The sequence below is a fragment of the Lissotriton helveticus genome, chromosome 10, assembly GCF_964261635.1.
Source record: "Lissotriton helveticus chromosome 10, aLisHel1.1, whole genome shotgun sequence".
In the NCBI taxonomy this organism is placed as follows: domain Eukaryota; kingdom Metazoa; phylum Chordata; class Amphibia; order Caudata; family Salamandridae; genus Lissotriton; species Lissotriton helveticus.
This window is the reverse complement of record NC_136071.1, coordinates 60,623,905-60,645,407: the sequence shown is the minus strand read 5'-3', so window position 1 is coordinate 60,645,407 and position 21,503 is coordinate 60,623,905. Positions and strand designations below refer to the sequence as shown.

General features: G+C 48.1%; 1 protein-coding gene across 1 annotated transcript in view; it reads right to left on the bottom strand.

Moving 5' to 3' along the window:
* The window catches only part of LOC144783893 (extracellular calcium-sensing receptor-like), a 149,992-nt gene that overhangs the window by 115,971 nt on the left and 12,518 nt on the right, over positions 1–21,503 (bottom strand). The window lies entirely within an intron of this gene.

Genomic DNA, 21,503 nt, shown 5'->3' with positions numbered 1-21,503 from the left:
TAAATTCATTCTACTTTATTTAGGAGAGGTATTTATAAAGTTTGTTTCAGAGTATTATATTGCACACAGAATGATATGCCTCAGTGTACACAATACATTTCTGCAGTCAATGCTTTTTTGAATTGATGAAAGGAGGGGGAAGACATTTGAAAGATTTTAGTTTAGTGTCCTTAAACACAGTTTGAAAAGTCTTGCCTTCTAATGTTGACTGGAAAATGCTCTTTGGAATGTCGAACTGGACTGAAGTAGAGAGTTTCTCTACAAGGAAATTAGGCTTGTAGTGATGTCCTTGAAGATGATGCTGAATAATACACTGGAAGGTGAATCCATTAGGATTCTCAATCAAGTGGTGGTCATTACTGAGGGAAAGATAACCTTCAGGGATGCCAAACTTGTGTTTAGGAAGCCAAAGAGCACAATATGCATAACATGGGTTTGCATAGTCTTGCATTTTATTTGCATCTTTATTGGACTTCATACCAGTAACAAGGTGCTGAAGGGCATTTGCGGACTCATAGAAGGTAGGTGAATGAATGGCCAGTGTTCCAATCTGTGCGAAGACCAGAATTGCACTCTTATGTTGTTTTTGTTGATGCATGTTGGTGAGAATTGAAGAAAAAAGGAGTGAGAGATAGGATGCTTAGTCACTAGCTCGTGTATGGATGGATCGACAATGCATGAGTGTAGGGCCTCCCATGTTGGAAGTGTTTTGGTGTTGCGTATGTATGTCAGAAACGACACATACGATGTTGCTGTGAACACTTAGCTGGACACACGCATGAGTTTAGGAGAAATGTTTCTGACAGTGTAATGTATGTGGATATCTACCATCATGGTAGTCATCTTTATTAAAAGAAAAAAATGCCCAGAAGTGAAAGAGGCTAATTTTCCATGGATCATAGTATACACTTTGTGGTCTCCACTCCTAGGAATGTGCAGTATACAACTAGCAGTAGAACATTCTCTGACAGGTTTAGTCATGTACGGATGGGAACAAACCAAAGGAATGGACATTATATAACCAGCATCCACCCAAATCAAACAGAGGACCATCTGTTAGGAGTGTATGGCTTGATATTTAATTCATTTAATATCTCAGGATTCCTCCCAGGATGATGGGCGTGCCTTCCCTAATACATATTTGGGGTACTCAGTCTTAAGGCTTTGAGGAGGAGAAGAGCAGGTTAATACAGCCACCAGGAACTAAGGCCAAGATGAAGTGAGGCGGATGGCTAATCCAGGGAAGAATGTTGGTAAATTAAGACACTGAAAAAAGATTGGCAGAGAAGTGGATCGAGGAGGAAAACATACTCAGATCCTATCAGGCTTTGACAGGTGCAGCCTCTCTGCCCTTTTCCTAGGTATCTGGGATGAACACCTAGTAAGAAGCAGTTCAACTGAGCATCCTAATGGTGGGACAGGAACCTAGTCACTTGAGAATCAGAGTCCTCAAATAGTCCAGTTCAGTGATACTCAAAGTACAGCCCATGGGCCGCTTTTTCACCCCTCCTGACCTTCACAAGCAGAAGCGTTTCACCTTAGTACATAAGATTGTATCAGTGCATTTTAAAGCATTTTTTTAAAAGTGATAGTTTAAAAAAAATTAATATAGAAACAGTCACGCTTACTCCCATCCTAACAATAATCCTAACAGTGACCTAAGAGGCAAGTCAGTTGTTCTGTTGAACCCTTAGGGTGGATACTATACATGGATAACATTACAGTTTATTAAGTCAAACACGTTAGAATGTTTTGTACTGTGCATATCCTGAACACGGTTATTTCAAGGTGCTCTTACATGTGAAAACAAGAAAAAGAACGCAAAGTGAAATAAAATAATTGGCTAGGATCACACAATTTGGTCAAGTGGGGAAGCTGAGATTGATCATAGGTTTTTTAGTTTCTTATTGTGCAATTGTATTTGATTCCAAATTCAATAATGAAGTTACTTTTTTTTACACTTGACTTTCCTGAGCCAGTGATAGCAAGTAGAGAAGACTGGTAAAGGGATAGCGATTCAGATACTGCTGAGCACAGTACTGTCAAAACTATAACTCTTCTAGAGGTTAGGGGATTAATTTAGAAGACTGTATAGACTGAAACCCTCACAATAACTCCATGACTCACATACCACACTATCTACATGCTTTGCTTCCCCACCGCCAACCCTAATACCAGCCTGCAAATCTCTACTCCCATCCCGCTGGCATCAATGCGGACCTATTGCACACCACAGACAATATCTATTGGCCCCTGGGAAAATGTTTGTGAGAACCCATGGTCTAGTTGAAACTGGGTATCAAAGAGCGGCACCAAGAAAGGCACTGGCTTCAAGAGACCTTGATTAATGATTACACACAATGTAATTACAATTTTAATACGCAAGAAAACCTGGTAACCCTTCAGCACACTCTGCCATCCACATGGCAACTAAACAACCCAGTACATAAGACTTTCAGGTAGGTGTCAGTGCTGATGTGGGCCACTGATGGTAAGCATGAGAAGGGGTACAAAACTTAACTCACACAGCCCTCCTGTGCCCATTTCACAGTATAGTTTGCAGAGCTGGAATGTGCAGACGACTGCAGAGTCAAGATCATACTGAATCATCTTGAGGATATCTCTGCACAATTCTTCACAGCCTACTCTGTCATCTACTTCCCAGCCTGAATTTGTAGAGGACAATTACATTGCACAATATAGCCATTAGTTGTTGCTGTGGGTGCCCATTCTTGAGAAATGTGTAAGGCATGCCAAACTTTGTACAACCCCTTGACCTGATGTCACCTATACAGCTAACAACTCAACTAATATTTTCCAAAGTAATTACAAGTAACACACATGTTCATAATCCACTTGCAATACATCCAAAATTCATGCTTGAAGCAATCATGAGAGATGTCTCTGCTATGGGAGACTTTATTGGGTCAATGGAAGGAAAAATATCTGAAATGATCTCCTGATTAAACTCATTCTGCATCTATTGTGCAACGGAATCAGACCACACAATCCAACTAAGTCAATACAGCCTGCTTTCAGTGACAGCAGCTGGCCAAACAGATGATCAGAAAGAACAGTCCAAATTCTTACAATAGTCACAGATTGTTCATGTGACACTAAACTCAGGACAAAAAATGTCCTATTGCTTTATCCTAGACTCAGACAAACGGAAATTAAATGAACCCTCCATGATCTAGCAATGATTCTCATTAAATCGGGCAACAAATTAACTAAATAAATTGAGCTGGACAACCTGGATAGTATTCTCTGTATCTCGACTCTACTGACTTGGAAATATCATTTGGGACACATTGTTAATTGCAACAAATGGCACCACTCTTTAAACAACAAAGGACTGTTTCATTTTACAGATAAAAGAGCACTTGTAAAAAAAAGGAGAAGTAAAGGTCTCCAAAAAATGCAAAGGATATATTTCTGCAAGCCTCCCAAGGGTGGTGGAGGCTATTGTCGCCTCCACCTTGTTAAAGGAACACCCTTTCTATTGATTGGTCCATGGCTCTCTAATGTGGATTTATTTGCTTTGACTTGTGTGACTCTCTTGACTTACTGAGTGGACACCATGTTTAAAGCACCCACTTTGCAAACATTTTTGTTTTGAGAAATCAAACTTCAAAGAAATTTCTGTTTTTCAATGGAAAAAAAACAAATAGCCTATGATGAGCAGGGAGGTGTCGCCACACGCATGGCTTTTCTACATTTTCCCTGCATGTGTTGACATTCTTTGTATTGTTATTGTTATTGTTATTGGAGTTTTGTAAAGCGCCTGAATCACCCGGGGGCATCTCCGCGCTACCTAGTGCTTTTTTTCTGAAAGCGAGAGTTAGGGTACCAGAGTAAGTTTAGCGTAGAGGAAGGCTTTAAGATGTTTCCTGAAAGTCAAATATGAAGGAGACTTATTTTTTTTTTTTTTTTTTTTTTGAAAACCTTTATTGGTCATAAACACATGTAATACAGCTCAGCGCCTACAACCCACATTCTTGGGCCGGCTTCCCCAGTGTCACGTAAGAGGATGGACATGTAGTCTTAATAAGGTCATGGGATGCACACAGCAAGCCGCCTACAACCCAACCGGGCCGGCCGCGTTAGTATGAGACATGGGTTGTGAAGAAAAATGCAGGAGATCAACTTGACTACATTGTAGGTTTTGAGCAGCAAATCAATGAGGTTATTTTTTACATGTAAAACATCATAACTACATAACATTTCTTTTCCCTTCCCCCAGTGACGCCTCTGTATCGGAGCATTGGAATGATGAAGCACAGATGTGCGGGGGGGCGCAGGGTCGAAGTCACTATCCTGCATCGGATGTCAGGCAATTCTGGCCGTGTCACTACTGTCGCAGTAATGGTGACTCAACCACGGGGAAGGTATTGTGCTCGCTTGCCGTGCAGAGAGTGCGATATTGTGTCTTGCTATGGATGTGTTGTAATGGACGAGTACCTAAGTGAGAATATCCGTTCCGATCTAGGTCCGAGTAACACAAGAGGTGAGAGGGGGACAGGAGGACTATCGTCACCCCGTAATCCCGTCACATCTCGTTCCGTATTTTATGGGGCGGGGGGGGCGTAACGGTGTGCGCTGCGTGTGTTCATGTACGCAGGTCCCAAAGTGAGCCATGTCAGCAGGGGGCAGCATAGGTTAGAGGCGTGTGTTGGGGTAGTGCTTTCGAAAGTGTGTGAATGGGCATACCTCCGTGTGTGAACGGAGCAGTAATCTCTACAGTCTACCTCTCAATTATCCTCTTCCACAGAATGCTCATCATTGTGTAAGTGAAGTAGGTAAGCGGTAAGGGGGCCCCATAGATCTTTGGGTCGTGATTTAGGAGGTAAGAGGTCGGCATAGTTATGTAATTGTTCTTGCCAGGTAGCCATGCTACTCAACCAATCCTTAAATTTAGGCGCTCTCCCTCTGCCCCATCTGCATGCCACCTGACGTTTGGCCAGGAGGAGGCTCAGTGCAAAAAATTTGCGGTTCGTCTTAACAGCAGGGTGAGCTAGCCCGAGCAGCGCTAACCTAGGACACGGGTCTATGGATAGCCCGAGCATTTCCGAGAGAGCGTCAAACACTTCCACCCAGTACGTGGCGACCGCATGGCATCCCCATGCTAGGTGTATAAAGTCTGCCCCCGGGATGCCACATCGGAGACATCTATCGTCGCCTTTGAGGCCTAAGCGGTGCAATTTTGCCGGCGTGAAATAGAGCCGGTGCAAGAATTTATAATGAATCAGTCGGAGACGGGTGTTTCCGGTAACAGCATGTGTGTGAGAGCAGCTCGTTTCCCACTGCTCGTCCGATATGGGTTCGGGTAGGTCAGCGTCCCAGTCCTGCCGGGCTCTAAAGGAGGGAGGCGAAGGAGCCACCTGGACATGTTTGTACAACATGGAGACTACATGCTTCGGGACCGTGGCCTGGAGCAGGGAGTGCAGTGGTGCCATGATTTCTGGTTCGTCCGGAAAATCGGGTGTGACGGATTTTACGTTTTGTCGGAGGCGGACGTAGAGGAAAGTATCCATCATCGTGGGGGTGTCGTCCCCAAATATCTGCACAGCTGTGCGGAAGGTACCCTGCAGGTAAAGATCCCCCCATGTGTTTATGGCGTATTTGGCTAGGAATTTACGCCCCAATTCTTCTCGGGCGATACTCACTCTGGGGTCATTTGCCATCACCATTAGAGGCGAGTAGGCGAATAGTACTCCCATATGTCCTGCAATGCGCTTCCAGGCTCTGACAGTACAGTCCACAGTGGACGGGTCCTTGTCGGTCATACTGACCGTAGTGTAGAGATATCCAGAAGGTTTTTCTGGTCTCATATAACCATCCTCAACCGCCAGGTGGGCCATAAATGGAGGGGGATGGAACCAGTACGCCGCAAAGTGGCCCTGAGCGCAATCGTAATATTTTCGGAAGTCCGGGACTTCAAACCCACCCTGGTGGTAAGGTAGCATCAGGGTTTTCAAACTAAGTCTAGCTTGCTTGCCTCCCCAGATCAGTCGCGAAAGCTGGGAGTCGAGGGCCCTAAAGAAGCAGGACCCCGGGCTATAGGGAATATTCGTAAAAAGATACAATAATTTGGGGAGGACCACCATCTTGATAAGTGATATGCGGCCCGCCATGGATAGAGGAAGATGTAGCCACCTTGTAACGCTGTCTGTCAATTTGTCCAGGACCGTCCCATAGTTAGACCGGATAAGGTTCTCTCTATTCCTAGTGATTTTGATTCCCAGATATTTTATTTCATCGGATTCCCACACCAGTGGGTAGTCAAGAGGAAATTCCGAGGTCTTGTCAGTCAAGGGGAACATAGCGGATTTCGCCCAGTTGATCTGTATCCCCGCTATAGCCCCAAATTTAGTAATCTCGCGCAATAAGGGATTTAGATTATCTCGTGGATTGTCTACGTAGAGGGTCATGTCATCAGCGTACAGTGCAATCAGAAGCTGCCGGTCCGGGTACACTAGTGCACGATGTCTATGGTGTTGTCTAAGCTTCGCGGCTAGGGGTTCGATGGCGATAGCGAAGAGTATCGGGGACAGAGGGCAGCCCTGTCGGGTACCCCGATAGATCTCAAACGGAGCGGAGCGCGCACCGTTGAGTAGCACCGTAGCTTGGGGTTTATGGTATAACAGCCGAATCCAGTCCAAAAAATTGAAAGGGACTCCCATCCTCTCGAGTAGTGTAAGTAGGTAGTCCCACTCCAGGGAATCGAACGCTTTTGTAGCGTCCAGGAAAATGGCAGCAGCCTCACACTTGGGGTTAATATCTTGCAGCACTGCTTGTAAGGTACGCAAATTATGGGACGTGGCACGGTTCGGGACGAACCCCGCCTGATCCGGGAGGACCAATCTTTCCATAAGGAGGTTAAGACGTGTGGCAAGAACTTTAGCCAAAATCTTGCTGTCTGTATTCAATAATGAGAGGGGCCTGAAGGAATCACATTGTTCAGGTGGTTTATTTGGTTTCAGCAGCGACGTTATTAATGCTTCCCTCATCGAGGGGGGGAGTGAGCCCTCTTCCAATGATGCATAAAAGACCTGTTTCAGTATGGGAGCCAGTACATGTAAGAAGGATTTATAAAAATCTATCGGAAGGCCGTCCGACCCCGGTGCTTTCCCTGACTTCATGGACATGATGGCATCTTTGATCTCATCTAGTTCAAGCTCATGATGAAGGAATTTTTGCTGGGAAGGTCCCAGCCAGGCAATAGCAGTGTCCTCTAGATATTCCTGCAAATTGAGCGTGTCGTTCCTATGTGAGGTGTAAAGCGAGGTGTAGTGTTCAGTTAACACCTGGAGCTGTGTCCTGGTATCGTGGTGCGGTGTGCCATGTTTGTCAAATAAAGTCGGGACATAATTTTGATATCGAGGGGTCCTGACTGCATTGGCCAGCGCCTTGCCAGGCCTGTCTCCCTCACCATATATTCGAGCAGTAAAGGGCTTACCCAGAAATTTACCTTCCCTATCCGCTGCCTCTGAGTATTCGTTCAGTTTGTCCCTGATCTGAGCATGTATTGCACCATCCCAGTCTCCCCTCGCCATTACTCGCTCCAGCTGACGGAGCTCTAATTCAAGTTTGTGTATGTCTGTACGCAGCGCCTTGAGAACCCCCCCCCCTTTGGCGATACAGCTCCCCCTCATTGTCACCTTAAAGGCCTCCCAAACTGTAGTGAGACTAGAAACTGAATTAATATTTCGTTCAAAGAACTCCGTGATTTCCTGCTCTAATTCAGCCGTGAATGCAGTGTCAGTCAGGTGTGCGGGATTTAGGCGCCAGGTTAGGAAAGGGGAAGTAGTGAGGGGAATGGTTAGGGAGAGGAGAACCGGGGAGTGGTCCGAGTATGTGCGCGCCAGGTGACTTGCTTTGGTTAACCATGGGGATAGACCTGCTGAGACAAAGATATAGTCAAGGCGGGCCCATGTGGAGTGGAACGCAGAGCAATGAGTACCCTGTTTGGCGGTGGGATGCATATGTCGCCACGAATCGACCAGGCGGTGCTCCTTCAGTATTCCTATTAGTGATCTCTGAGTATTAGTATAATGAGAGGCATGTGGGTGCGATCTATCCTGCGCGGGAACGAGGGCCGTGTTGAAATCTCCCCCCAGCACCACGTGATCTATACCCAAAGCCTGTATTTTCCCCCACAGGGTGAGAAGAGCATCAGGGTCATCCGTGTTAGGACCATAATAACATGCAAACAGTATTGTGTGCGTGTGTAATTTCCCCCATAGCATGCAGTAGCGCCCCTCAGCATCTATCTCAGTTCCAGCTGGAATGAAATGTATTCCTCGTTTCACCAGTATTACCACCCCTCTAGCGTAATTGGAGTAGGAAGAGAACACTCTGCTCATAGCCCATTTAGAAGCGAATGGAGGGGAGCCGCTAGGCATCAGGTGAGTTTCTTGCAGCATAGCTACAGATATCCCGTGTCTGTCTAGATACCCTAGTATTTGTCTTTTTTTCTTTGGGTTGTTCAGCCCTCGTATATTCCAGGAGGCTACTCGGAACTGTGAAGCGGGCAGTGATTCAGTTACGTCTCCCATCTTTTGAACGGAAAAAATGAGCGCCAATCATCCACAGCATCCATGCACAAAGAACATATGGCAGCGAATATAAAAATCAAAACCCAACTTCCTTCTCGGAATGTCCCACTGCTAACGTGGACAACAAACATTTCCGTCCTGCAGGTAAAATGTTGGAACATTCCCCCACCCACTCCGGCAACCCCAACTAGCCGGGCATTCTGAACCCACCCAATCCCCATTAACCCTCCCATTCCCCAACTTAAAAACCCTAGAAATGTCTCGTATCCCTCCATTCTATCCCAAGAAGGGGGGTTTGGGGCTCGCCCATTGGGGTACCGCACTAGGGGCACCAAACCTGCCATCCACCTCCCTACTTGCACCCACTTGGAACCAGGCAAAGACCTGGTTTCTCGGCGTGGGACGGAGGTGGGCGATCGAGCCTGCCAAATATGTGTACCGAGTCAAACATCATTATCAATATGTATCTCACCGTGGTGTAGGCTTCTAGTCCGTCACCACTTCTTGGCCTCGGAGCGGTCATTGTGAATTCGTTCTATTCCTGCTGGTTCATAGGCGAAGTGGATCTGGAGCGATGGGATTCAGCGCCTCCTCCGGTTTCGTCCGTCCTGTGGTGTTTAAGAAAGTCCTCCACCTGTTGAGGATTTTGAAAGAAGTGCTGTTTGCCCCCATAGGAAATCTTTAATTTAGCCGGGTACAACATGGCGTACGTCATCTCTCGATCCTGGAGCTTTTTCTTTACTCCTATGAACTTCCTCCTGGCTTCCTGCACCGCCTGGGTGAAGTCCGGGAAAAATGAGAGTGTAGTGTTGCCATAACGCACCGTGCCAATCTCTCTCGCTCGGCGGAGCACTGTGTCCCGGTCCCTATAATTGAGGAATCTCGCTATGATGGGACGAGGTTGGGCACCTGGCGGCGGGCGTGCGGCCAAGGATCTGTGGGCTCGTTCTACTATTAAATGCGAGGAGAACGACTCCTTACCAAAGAGTTCGACGACCAGATTTTCAATGAACACCTCCATTTTCCCAGTGTTGGTGGTTTCTGCAAGGCCCAGGACGCGGATGTTGTTGCGCCTGGACCTGGCTTCTAAATCTTCGTTTTTCTCCGCGATGATTTTTAAGAGCTTGTCCATTTGGGTTACCTGCCTGGCGTTCGTGGTGGACCCATCCTCCAGATCCGATATTCTATCTTCAGCTTCCTTGAGTCTGGTGTCGTGCTGTTCCAGTTTGGTAACCACACTGTCCATGCGAGTATTGATCGAGTCAACCTTGGCGTCAATGCTTGTCAGACTTTGTTGCATAGTCAGCAGCAAGGCTTTCCAGTCGTCCCCCGGTGGTCCACGGGCAGGAGGGCTACCTGCGGGTTCGTGCATGGTTCTGGAGGCCCGTTTAGATTCAAACGGTATTTTGGTCTGCTTGGCGTCATTGCGGCCCATGTCGTGACTCGGTGCACGCGCAGCCGGCGTGATAGTAGCAGCCAGTGTGCGGCGACGTGAAGTATCGTCAGTGTGTCGGGGCGGAGTGGGAGGACGAGAAAGAACACTTGTGGAGGTGGTACTATGAGTGTAGTGTAGACCAGAGGCGACGTCTATTAGGAGTCTTCGGCTCTCGAGCCCTTAGAAGTGCGGCAGGGCCTGTGAACAATGTTACCCCAGCCACCGGTGCCGCAGGGGAATCAGTTAACAATAGCTAAATCGCCCCTCAACACATCAGCAAGGGTCTCCTTGTGCGGACCACACCAATAAAGCAACCATCAGAGCAGCTAGGGAAACAGTACCTGTAAGGGGGGCCAGATCACGTCACGGGCTGCGTTTCGTAGCAAAAGCAAGCGTTTTTGGGGCAGATATCGCCGGCCCTGTGCCGTCGGTCAACGCAGCCGGTGGGCAAGGTCACGTAGGCTTGTGAAGGATCTGTGAGGCGGCCTCTGCGCCCTGTCAATGTGCGCCGGGGACGCTGTGCTCTTTGGGCCGGTGTGCAGACAGCCTCCAGGCAGTGCTTCCCGTGCGTTGAGAGGCAGGAAGGACGCCTCAGGGGAGCAGGCGGGCGCAGATAGCGTCGTATGAAATGTCCGCAGGGTCACTCCAGCAGCATGCTCGAGTTCACAGTCCCAAGGGAGCAGGCAATTAAACCACAATGCTGTGAGGGCGGCGGGAGGGTAGGAGACAGCAGGAGGGACCAGCGCAATTTCAGTGCGCTACAGCGCAGGATACAAGGCTACCTCCATCAAGAGTTCAGGTATGTCCCAGCTTTACCGGCACCTCCACAGTCCCTGAGCAGTGTGGGAAGCGGCTACAGATAGGGCGTCTTGGCACTGCTCGCCGAAATTTGCTCCGCCGCCATTGGCCGTGTTCGCGCCTTTTTCCGCCGTCAGCCGCCGCCCGCAGTCACTCCCAGGACGCGGCGGCAAGAAGAAGGGCTCACCGTCGATGCGTGGAGGCCCCCATGTAGCAGAAGACAGGCGCAGAGGCAGCGGCGGATGATCTTGAGCACCGCAGTTGTTATGACCGCAGCTCCGGTTAGGCCGCAGATCCTCGGGGTTTCCTGGCCAGTCAGTCCCGATGCGGCGGGTCCCTGGTGGACAGTCCAAGCCGCCCCCGGGCAAATCCGCCGATATCTCCGCTTCCAGGCGGGCGATGCCGACGCTGTTGGTACCGCTGAGTGCAGGAAAGCGCTGCGGTCACCTCGGTGGGGAAACAGAACTGGTATCCTCGGACAGGATGGTCAGCAGGATCAGTCAAAGGCCCGATCTGGCGAGAGCCTCACTATAGTGCGGCCATCTTGGTCTGGCGCCACCTAGCGCCCCCATATGAAGGAGACTTTCGCAGTTCTTCCGGCAGGGAGTTCCAGTATTTTGGGCCTACATACGAGAAGGCTTTTCCTCCCAAGCGATTACGGTAGATACGTGGGATCGCTAGTAGGGCTTTACTGTTTGATCTCAGATTGCAGGCTGATGTCAATCTGCAGATTTTGTTTTGGAGATATTTTGGGCCAGTCTCCCTCATAGCTTTAAAGACCAAGCAGCAGGTCTTGAAAAAAGCTCTTTTCTTCACCGGCAGCCAGTGCAATTCCTTTAGTAAAGGGAGTGAGGGGGTACCTGGTGGACGGTTCAAGACCATCCTTGCTGCCGTATTTTGGATCACTTGAAGCTTTTCTAGCTGTGTAGATCCTACTTCCACCAGCAGTGCATTCCTGTAGTCAATCCTACTGACTACCAGGGCTTGCACCACTGTTCTGCGATGGCTCAGAGGCAAATACGGAATGATTTTCCGCAGCAGTCGCAGGCTGTGATAACATGAGCTTACAATGTTACTCACATTTTTCTTCATGGAAAGGTTCTCGTCCAGTTGTATACCTAAGCTTTTCACAGAGTTTGAAGGGACAGGAGCGGCCCCCAGTTCGGGTGGCCACCAGTCGTTTAGCACAATGTCCTGTTTTTTTCCAAGTAACATCAACTCTGTTTTCTCCGGATTTAGTTGGAGACAGGACTCAGCCATCCAGCTAGAGATGGCCAACATTCCTTGGGCAAAGCGGGTTCTTTCCTCAACCAGATTTTTCCCAATTGGGAAAATCAGTTGAGTGTCGTCTGCGTATGAGACGACTTCAAACCCATAATGCCGCACTATTCTGGCTAGTGGGGCCATATATATATTGAAGAGGGTCGGACTTAGACATGAGCCCTGCGGGCCCCCTCTCTCCAATAGGTATTTTGACGATTTGAATGAGCCCATGATGACCTGTTGCTTCCTATCGGACAGGAAATGGACCAGCCAATTTATGGTGAACACAGACAGGAAAGATGAGCAGCGGTCACCCAATCCTCAATAGTTCGAACTGTGGGTCACTATGAGAAAGTGCCCATTTAGCTGAAGAGTAGTTGGGCCAAATTCCTAGACTGGTAGATCACATGTTGGCACAGTCTGTGTAAATCTGGTTCTCTCATTGACTCAAAATTGAACAGTAAAACTGTGATTTTGGCAGAAAGGAGAGCTGCTATTTTTCATGCCTAGTCATGACCACTATACAGTCTTATGTGGATGCTCATGATCTGTAGATCTTCAGACTCCCATTTGATGGGGGTTAATAGAACAACCAACTGATTATTTCTCTGTACTCAGGTGACTGCTCTTGGATACTGTCTTTCATCCCTAGTTCGATCTATGTAGTTTACTCCTCTTTGACCACCAGTGTTGTGACATCTCCTTTTACTGGTGACTCACACAACGATAAGTCAGGAGGCAAAGGTCCATTATACTCCACCAGCAGCTCGTGTACATGCAAGTAGACTACATTGTGGCCATGACTAGACCCAGCACAGGAAGCAAGTTAGCAACCAGTGATCTGTTACTCAGATATGAATTTACCTTAAAGAAATGAAAATACAAGAGGTGTTTGACAAAACAGGAATAAGTTGGTTTAATTAAATGCAGTGGCCAGGAGATTCTCAGCAGAATGTGTCAGATGAAAGACTCTCTGTGTTCAAAGTTTTTGCTGACATTATATGCATCTTGAGTGGCACAATCATTTAATTCCTGCAAAAACATCTCAGTGATAAATGAACAAGTTTGGGCATCTGATAAGGACACAGATGGGTCTTAACCTTGGGAAGCACTAATGTAGTCCAGTGTGTATGTGTCCAGATGTCTGGCATGTCGTGTTCTGATTGGCTGAGTGTTCCTATCTACATGTGGTGGCTAGATTTGTGGTATTTTTGGGGAACGTGAGCCTTTGGCCATACATGTTTTATTGGAGCCAATTTCCTCTGACCTCTTTGTGCGGCAACTATCTATCTGTGGGATTAACCAGGGGTTTCAATGGGTGTGTGTTTGTCTTTGGGTTAAGCGAGGCCCCACCTGTGGCCTGTCATTTGATAGGTGTGGGTTGCCGGACCTGCCTGACCACGTATCTCTGATTCAATTCGGGGTTGATGGGGAGGTAACCATGGGTAAATCTGACAGCAATGACACGAGTTCATTGCAATCCCTGCAAATAATATGTCAGTCACTAGTTTCATTTATATTGACATTCTCAACATTGTGGGTACAGTTGTCATAGTGTACATCGATATTGGTTTTACTGATATTGACATTGTGCTGGCCTAGGTCATGGCATACGTTGACATTGCATGTATTGATACTGCTGTAGTCGGGCATGCACATATCATGGTATTATTGACATAGTTTTTACTGATTCCAACAGATCCATCCAAGGTTGAACCCAGTAAGTAAGAAAACACTAACCTCTCCAAAGCAGGTGCAACCACTGACACATGAGTCACAACCGCAACTGATAAGACAGTTGCACAAATGGTACCACACCTGGCTCTATAAGTTTTCACTTGGTCCAAGGCACCACAGTTATGATGGTGACTACAATAACTGATCTGATTTCATAGCTACTGTACTAATGACTGCAGCAAATGCCTTTGTTTCTGCAGTGACAATCAGTGTGATATCTCCACAGAGACCAACATCCCCATCTGTATTACAAGCATGATATCAGGCTCTATCTAAACCATGGTGCTAGTTGCATCAGTCACTACTACTGACATCACTGCCCCAACCATGATTATGTGCACTACCATGACAGGTGCTATTCATGAGCCCTGTGTGCAACAACAATCTTGTGCCACTCAGATACCTGAAAATGTGTCACATCCTGCCTGATGATATCTCCTCATTCTGACTAGAGAGCATGAAGGAAGTTGGTTTGTTGGGAGAGAGTAAGAAGCCAATCAGTCTATTAGCTAGCCAAGGTTAACTGAACTCATAATTACTATCAACAGAACAAAATATAGATGCCTCCTTCCATGATTAACTAAAGTATCAAGCTATTCCTGGCTGATGAGCCCATAACAAGGGCAAAACTGGTCTTGGGTTGCTTTTTTAAGGTTCAGTGAGGACCTGGCTTGGCAGTTTAGGCTGGACTGTTTTTGGAGCATTGTCAAGACTGATTTGCATATCGCTGGGTCCAAACTGAAGTAACATGGTTTGCAAAGTAATGATGGATTGGGATGTGGCCCGGGTAATTACCAGTGGCTGAGTTTAATTAAGGCATGCATCCATCACTTTTTTGTACACTTTAGAGCTTTCCCCTAATTAGGACAAGTATGCTTAGACCTGAACACAGTGTACACTGTGTCATTGGATCCAAGGTATACCGGATAATGAGTCCATAACTAAGGTGAAATCGGTCCTGGGTTTCTTGTGTTCTGGTTCAGTGCATACCTTGCATTGCAGTTTGGGCTGGATTGATCTGATTGGAGGAGAGTCAAGACTGATTTGTATAAAGCTGACCACTTGCTCCTGAGGCTCAGCCGGGAGTTGCTGTATGTTGTGTATAACTGTCACTTTTAAAAAAAAAAAACTTGGAAATTTCGCTCTTTTAATTACTTCACCCCTTTACCTGGTACATGATTGCAGTGTGCAGGCTGCTATTCTTGAGCCAAAACGAGCACTGCTAAGGGTGGAAATCGCCGTTTTTCCTTAGCGCTATTCTCCTTGGTAGGAGTAGGACACGCCCTCTACGAGGCCACGCCCCCTTCCACATCGCTACTTAAGGCGCTCTGATTGCTAGAGTGCTGATGACCACTCGCTCCTGAGGCTCAGCCGGGAGTTGCTGTATGTTGTGTATAACTGTCACTTTAAAAAAAAAAAAAAACTTTGAAATTTCGCTCTTTTAATTACTTCACCCCTTTACCTGGTACATGATTGCAGTGTGCAGGCTGCTGTTCTTGAGCCAAAACGAGCACTGCTAAGGGTGGAAATCGCCGTTTTTCCTTAGCGCTATTCTCCTTGGTAGGAGTAGGACACGCCCACTACGAGGCCACGCCCCATCTTCACCTCCAGCCTATAAAGATGTGCTTATTTAGGAAGCGCAGCGGACGAGCGCAGCGGGCGCGACGATTGCGCGCCGAAGGCGCGCTTAAGGCAAGCCCGTCTGCGCCTGTCCGCGTCCGGCTGGGACCCGGGGCCCGTCATTCTGCCCAAATTACGTCTTATACCCCTAGGGACCTGATTGCATTACACTCCCTTTGGCCGTTGGAATCCACCAGCTACTTAAAACTACGCCACCTTGGCGTCTTCAACGCCCGTAGTGTTTTCCCAGAGCTCAGGGCCCTCCCATCCTCCTCCACCTCCGTGCACATTGGTGCCCTCCCCCCTCCCACAACACAGCCTGCTCAGTCACCGGCTAACATCGAACTCACTATCACATACCTTAACACCCGGTCGCTAGTCAGTCACCAACATGACATCTGCCATCTCCTGGATTCAGATCGTCCTGATATCCTACTCCTAACTGAGACTTGGCTGAACGAGGACTCCTCCCCTGATATCTTGGCAGCCATTCCTCCGTGGTATTACATCCTCCAAACCAACCGACCAGCTAGTAAACCCGGAGGTGGCGTAGCCGCTATCATCAAACTCTCCCTCAGATTCACTTCCCTCTCTTTACTTACCATCCCCCAGGCTGATTGTTTGGTTATCAGACTTGAATCCTCGGTGTCCCCTCTTACTTGCGTTTTGGTATACCGCCCCCCTCAACCCATGCCCAACTTCCCCTCCCTTTTCTGCGATCTACTATCTCAGCTCACAATTAATAACTCCAAACTCCTGGTTTTAGGTGATTTTAATTACTGGCCGTTGGACCCGCACGAAAGCCCTCACTCCTTGGCTTTCACTGATTTATTAAGTGGGCTCAATGGCCTTCAACATGTTCACACAGCCACTCATTCCAAAGGCCACACCTTAGATCAGGTGTGGACCTACAACCTCGAAATTAAATCACTCACGATCCTTCCCTGTCACTGGTCGGACCATTTCTTAATCTCCTTTCTTCTCTTGGTCCCCCCGCCGCCCCCCCGCAGCCAAGGCCCTAGCCTCCTGGTCCGCAACTGGAATAAAGCAGACCTTGACCTCTTTCTTTCCTCGCTAATATCTTCAGCCCCGTCCGGCACAGGTTCTCTAGACTCCCAGGAAGCCGCACTCACCAAATGGCTGGAGACCGCCAGCGACAAGATCGCCCCTTTTAAGTTAATTAGAACCAAGCGCCCCCACGACGCACATCGCTGGTTCTCAGACAGCCTTAAAACCTTAAAGCTGGGACTTCGCCAAGCCGAGCGTCACTGGCGTAGAAACTACGATCCTTTAGAAAAATCTCACTTCCTAAAATTATCCGGAGAATACAAACAGGCAATTTCAGCTGGCAAAACTGCCTACTTCTCCACAAAAATTCTCAACTCCGCGCAAAAATCTAAGGATATTTTTGCTATTGTGGAGGAGCTCTCTCACCCGGACAGGGTGACCATCAAACTCCTCCCATCTCAGGTACTCTGCGACTCCCTTAACTGCTTTTTTGTTGACAAAATTAGCAAAATCAAAAACAGTATTTCCTCTGGTCCCCCGGCGTTGTCCCTCCCGGAGGTTGCCCCCTTTCTTAACCCCCTCTCCTTGACCCAGCTCCCCTCTATACCCGAAGAAGACTTCCTCTCCATTCTAAACAAAGTTTCATCTGGTTCCCCCACTGACTGCTGCCTCCCGGCGATTCTCCGGGCCGCTTCTTCGGCCTGCCCTACCCCTCCACTAACTCTCTTGAACAATTCTCTCCTGCTCGGCATGGTCCCCAGTCAGTTCAAGAATGCCGAAGTGGTCCCCATATTAAAAAAACCCAAATGCCGACCCTTCGGTATTGGGTAACTTTCGTCCCATCTCCCTTCTTCCTTACCTTAGTAAGGTACTTGAGACACATGTGACCAGCGTCCTCAGCTCCTTCATTGAGGACTCCAACTTTCTAGACTCCCAGCAAGCCGGGTTTAGACCTGCCCATTCGACAGAGGCGGTTATCCTCTCTGTCATGGAGGAACTCCGCAGAGGCGCTGACTCCAACACCAGTCAAGCCCTGGTGCTCCTAGATCTGTCGGCGGCCTTTGACACGGTCGACCACACCATCTTAGTCGACCGTGTCAAAGAGGCGGGTATCACTGGAACGGCCCTTAACTGGGTTCGCTCCTTCCTGGCGGACCGCCACCAATCAGTCCGTCTTTCCCAGTTTACAGCAGGCAGGACGAGGGTCACCTGTGGTGTCCCACAGGGTTCGTCCCTGTCACCCCTTCTTTTTAACCTGTACCTTACCCCCCTGATCCGCTCCCTCCGCGGCAGGAATGTCACTGCATTCAACTATGCAGACGACATTCAGCTCGTTTTCAATCTCGACTCCTCGGATGAAGCGGCCCAAGATTTCCAGTCCACCCTTTGCCACATCAGTAATTGGATGGGCGTTCATCATCTTAAACTTAATCCCGACAAGACGAAGCTCGTTCTTGTCGGAGGCCCATCCAATCCCTGGAACTCCACTTTTTGGCCCCTTTCCCTTGGTCCCCCCCCCTTCCTGCTGACAAAGTGAAAAGCCTGGGGGTTTACATCTCCCAGGACCTCTCAATGAAGCACCAGGTCAGTGCCACTGTGTCTTCCTGTTTTTTCCAGCTTAGGAAGGTCCGGAAAATCTCCCACTTTCTGACTACTGAGGCCCTCACCCTAGCACTGTTGGCATTAGTCATCTCTCGGATTGACTACGCCAACGCCCTGTACGCTGGCATCCCACAATATCAAATTAATAGACTACAACTGATACAGGATCAGGCAGCTCGCCTGATCTATCACCAACCAAAACACCACTACGTCCGTCCCCTCCTCAAAGCCCTACACTGGCTTCCAGTCTCAGAGCGCTGTAAGTTCAAACTGGGCTGCCTGACTCATAAATCTTTGGCCGGCATTGGTCCCTCCTTTATTTCCTCTCTCCTGCATCCTTATGCTCCCTCTAGGCTCCTCCGCTCTTCTCATCTTGCGCTCCTCCAGACTCCCCGTTTTAGACGCAAAAAACACGGAGGTCTCAGATTCTCCTTTCTGGCACCTTCATTCTGGAACTCCCTCCCGCTGGAACTGAGACTCTCTCCTTCCTACCTTCACTTTAGGTCTCTCCTAAAAATTCATCTCTTCCGTAGCATCTACACATAAGCTTTCCCCTCCCGCCCTCTGCCTCTTCCAAACAAAGTGATCAGCGCCAAGAAACCGTCCGGTGAATGCCGCGCTTTATAAGTAATTTTTACATTACATTACATTTACATTACAAAGCTGGCCCTAAACTCAGGTGATATGGCGTGTAAAATAATAATAGATTGGGATGGGGGCCTCAATAATTACCCGTGGCTGAGATTAATGCAATCAAGTGGCCTGTAAAGCATGACTACTCATCCGTAAGGGTTTCAAGGCGCTGGGGGGGGCGGGACTGCTGATCTGTCGCAAGGCACTGTGGTTCAGTCAAAAAGCCAGGTCTTGAGGTCCTTCCTGAATTGGGGCAGTAACAGTGATTGCCTTAGGGGGAGAGGTAGGGTGTTCCAGGTCTTTGTTGCAAGGTAGGAGAAGGATCTGCCCATGGCTGTGGTGTTGCGAATACGTGAGATGGTAGCCAGAGCCAGTTGGGTGGAGCGGAGGTCTCTGGTGGGTGCATGGAATGAGAGGCGGGGATTGATGTATGCGGGTCCTGTGTAATATAATGATTTTTAGGTGTGTGTGAGGAGCTTAAAGGTGATTCTTTTGTTGACTGGGAGCCAGTGGCAGGCTCTCAGTTGGCTGGTGATATCGCTGCAGCGGGGATGTTGAGTATGAGTCTGGCGAAGGCGTTCTGGATGCTTTGCAGTTTCTTGAGGAGTCTGCTGCTGATGAGTGCATCGGTGACCGTCTTTCTGGACTTGCGGGGGATCCACTTGAAGATCTTTGGGAGCAGGCATAGCATGTAGAAGCAGGATGATCAGACGGAATTATCTGATGGCCATGGTGAGCGAGGAGTCCAAGATGATGAAGAGATTGCGGGTGTGGTCTGTGGGTTTTGGGGGGAGGTCCAAGATCTGCGGCCCACCAGGAATCCTCCCAAGTGGAGTGGTTGGAAGTCAAGATGAGGACTTCAGTCTTTTCCGAGTTTTGCTTTCGGCAGCTGTCCTTCATCCAGGTGGCGACAGCCTTCATCCAGTTGTGGAAGTTGCTCTTGGCAACCGTGGGTTCGTTGGTGAGAGACAGGATTGGTTGGGTGTCGTCAGCATAGGAGACGATGTCGAGTCTGTGCTTTCTGTTGATTGCTGCAAATGGGGCCATGTAGATTTTGAAGAGAGTGGGGCTCAAGGAAGAGCCCTGAGGTATTCCACAGCTGATTTCTGTGGGTTCTGAGTGGAACGATGGTAGCCTGACTCCGAGTTTGGCTGGTGAGGAAGGATCACCAGCATTCCATTTTGCTGATGCCGGCACCATGGAGTCTTGGGAATAGGGTGCGGTGGGAGACGATGTCAAAGGTGGCTGACAGGTCCAGAAGGATGAGGCCTGCCGTGTCTCCTCATTCAAGGAGGGTGTGAAATTCATCTGTGGTGGCGAGGAGGATGACCTCCGTACTGTGACTGCTTCGGAAGTCGGATTGAGAGCGGTCCAGGATATGGTTCACCTTGATGAACTCAGAAAAGTCAGCTTTAATTGCCTTCTTGATGACCTTGGCTGGAAAGAGGAGCTAAGAGATGGTTCTGAAGTTCTTGAGGTCCTTCCAGTCAGCAGAGGATTTCTTCAGCAAGGGTTTAATCTCTGCATGTTTCCAGTCTTCCTGGGAATGTGATTAAGTGGATGGAGCAGTTGATGGTGCAGCAGAGTTCAGGGGCAATAGAGGTGCTGGCTCTGTTCAAGATGTGATGCGAGCAGGGGTTTGAGGGTGAACCTGAGTGGATGCTCTTCATGATCTTGAGGGTGGCGTCAGTGGTGAGGGGAGTCCAACTGATCAGGGTCTGTTGTCATTGGGTACGGTGCGGTGGTTGCAAGTGTGGTTAGAGGGTCTTGGATATTGAGGCTGTTGAAGCTGTCATAGATCTCCTTAATCTTACAGTGGAAGAAGGCACTGAGGTTGTTTCAGAGGTCTTGGGAGGGTGGGATGTCTGTTGTCCCTGTGCTGGGTTTGGCGAATTCTTTGATCACAGCAAAAATATCCTTGCTATTGTGCTGTCATCAGGATTGGTATGGATTTAAACCCTGGGTTCCTGTATTAATGGGAGATGCAACCCCATTCCAGTCATGTTCCTTCACCAGGATAGGTCTGTAAATACATCCCCCTTTGAGAGTTAGTTTTAGTTATCCCAATATGTTCATGTACAGGTATATCCTGGGCCCCAAGGCTTATCTTGGCCCATGAGGATATTACCATTTTCATTACTCCATCTCTTGGGGGACAGATGCATTTATTCCCACATAATTTATAGCAGGATTCTCCAAACCGGTCCTGGAGGGCCGGATCCATGCCAGATTTTTAAAATAACTACATTTATCTAAATGGGGATATGCAAAAAATCTGGCATGGATCCGGCCCTCCAGGACCGGTTTGGAGAACCCTGATTCATAGAGATCAAAACCTAAATGTCTGATTTCATCCAACAACTTAAGACATCCTTGGCAATACATCTGGAGTAAAATTCAATAAGTGCGCTTGGTCACTGCGAAAAACCTTCTTGTTTATAAAAAAGAGACACTAAAGCACAGCAATATCTATTACATTTTTTCAAGAGTCTCAGAACTGCATTAAAAATGGAAAGTATTTTTGAGTGATTTAAAAATGGATTTGTATCACAATCGACGAATACATCCACCAGTAGTAGCCTCAATCCAAGTTCTGATTCTTTCTGATCGACTTACTGCATTGAGGGTTTATGTTAGCAATCAGGTTCTTGCAGACAATCGGCTCTTGACTGCTCCCAATTGTGATACCATTTCAGCTCTTTGTGTTTGAACATTTGAGAGACACTTTAGGCTTCTGCAGCATCCGCATGGCTTGCCTAACCCTTATTACTTTTACACAGTAAATCCCTGGTAGGCAATTTTTCACATAGATTTTTATCAACCATTATTCCTATTCTTTTGGTAGCCTT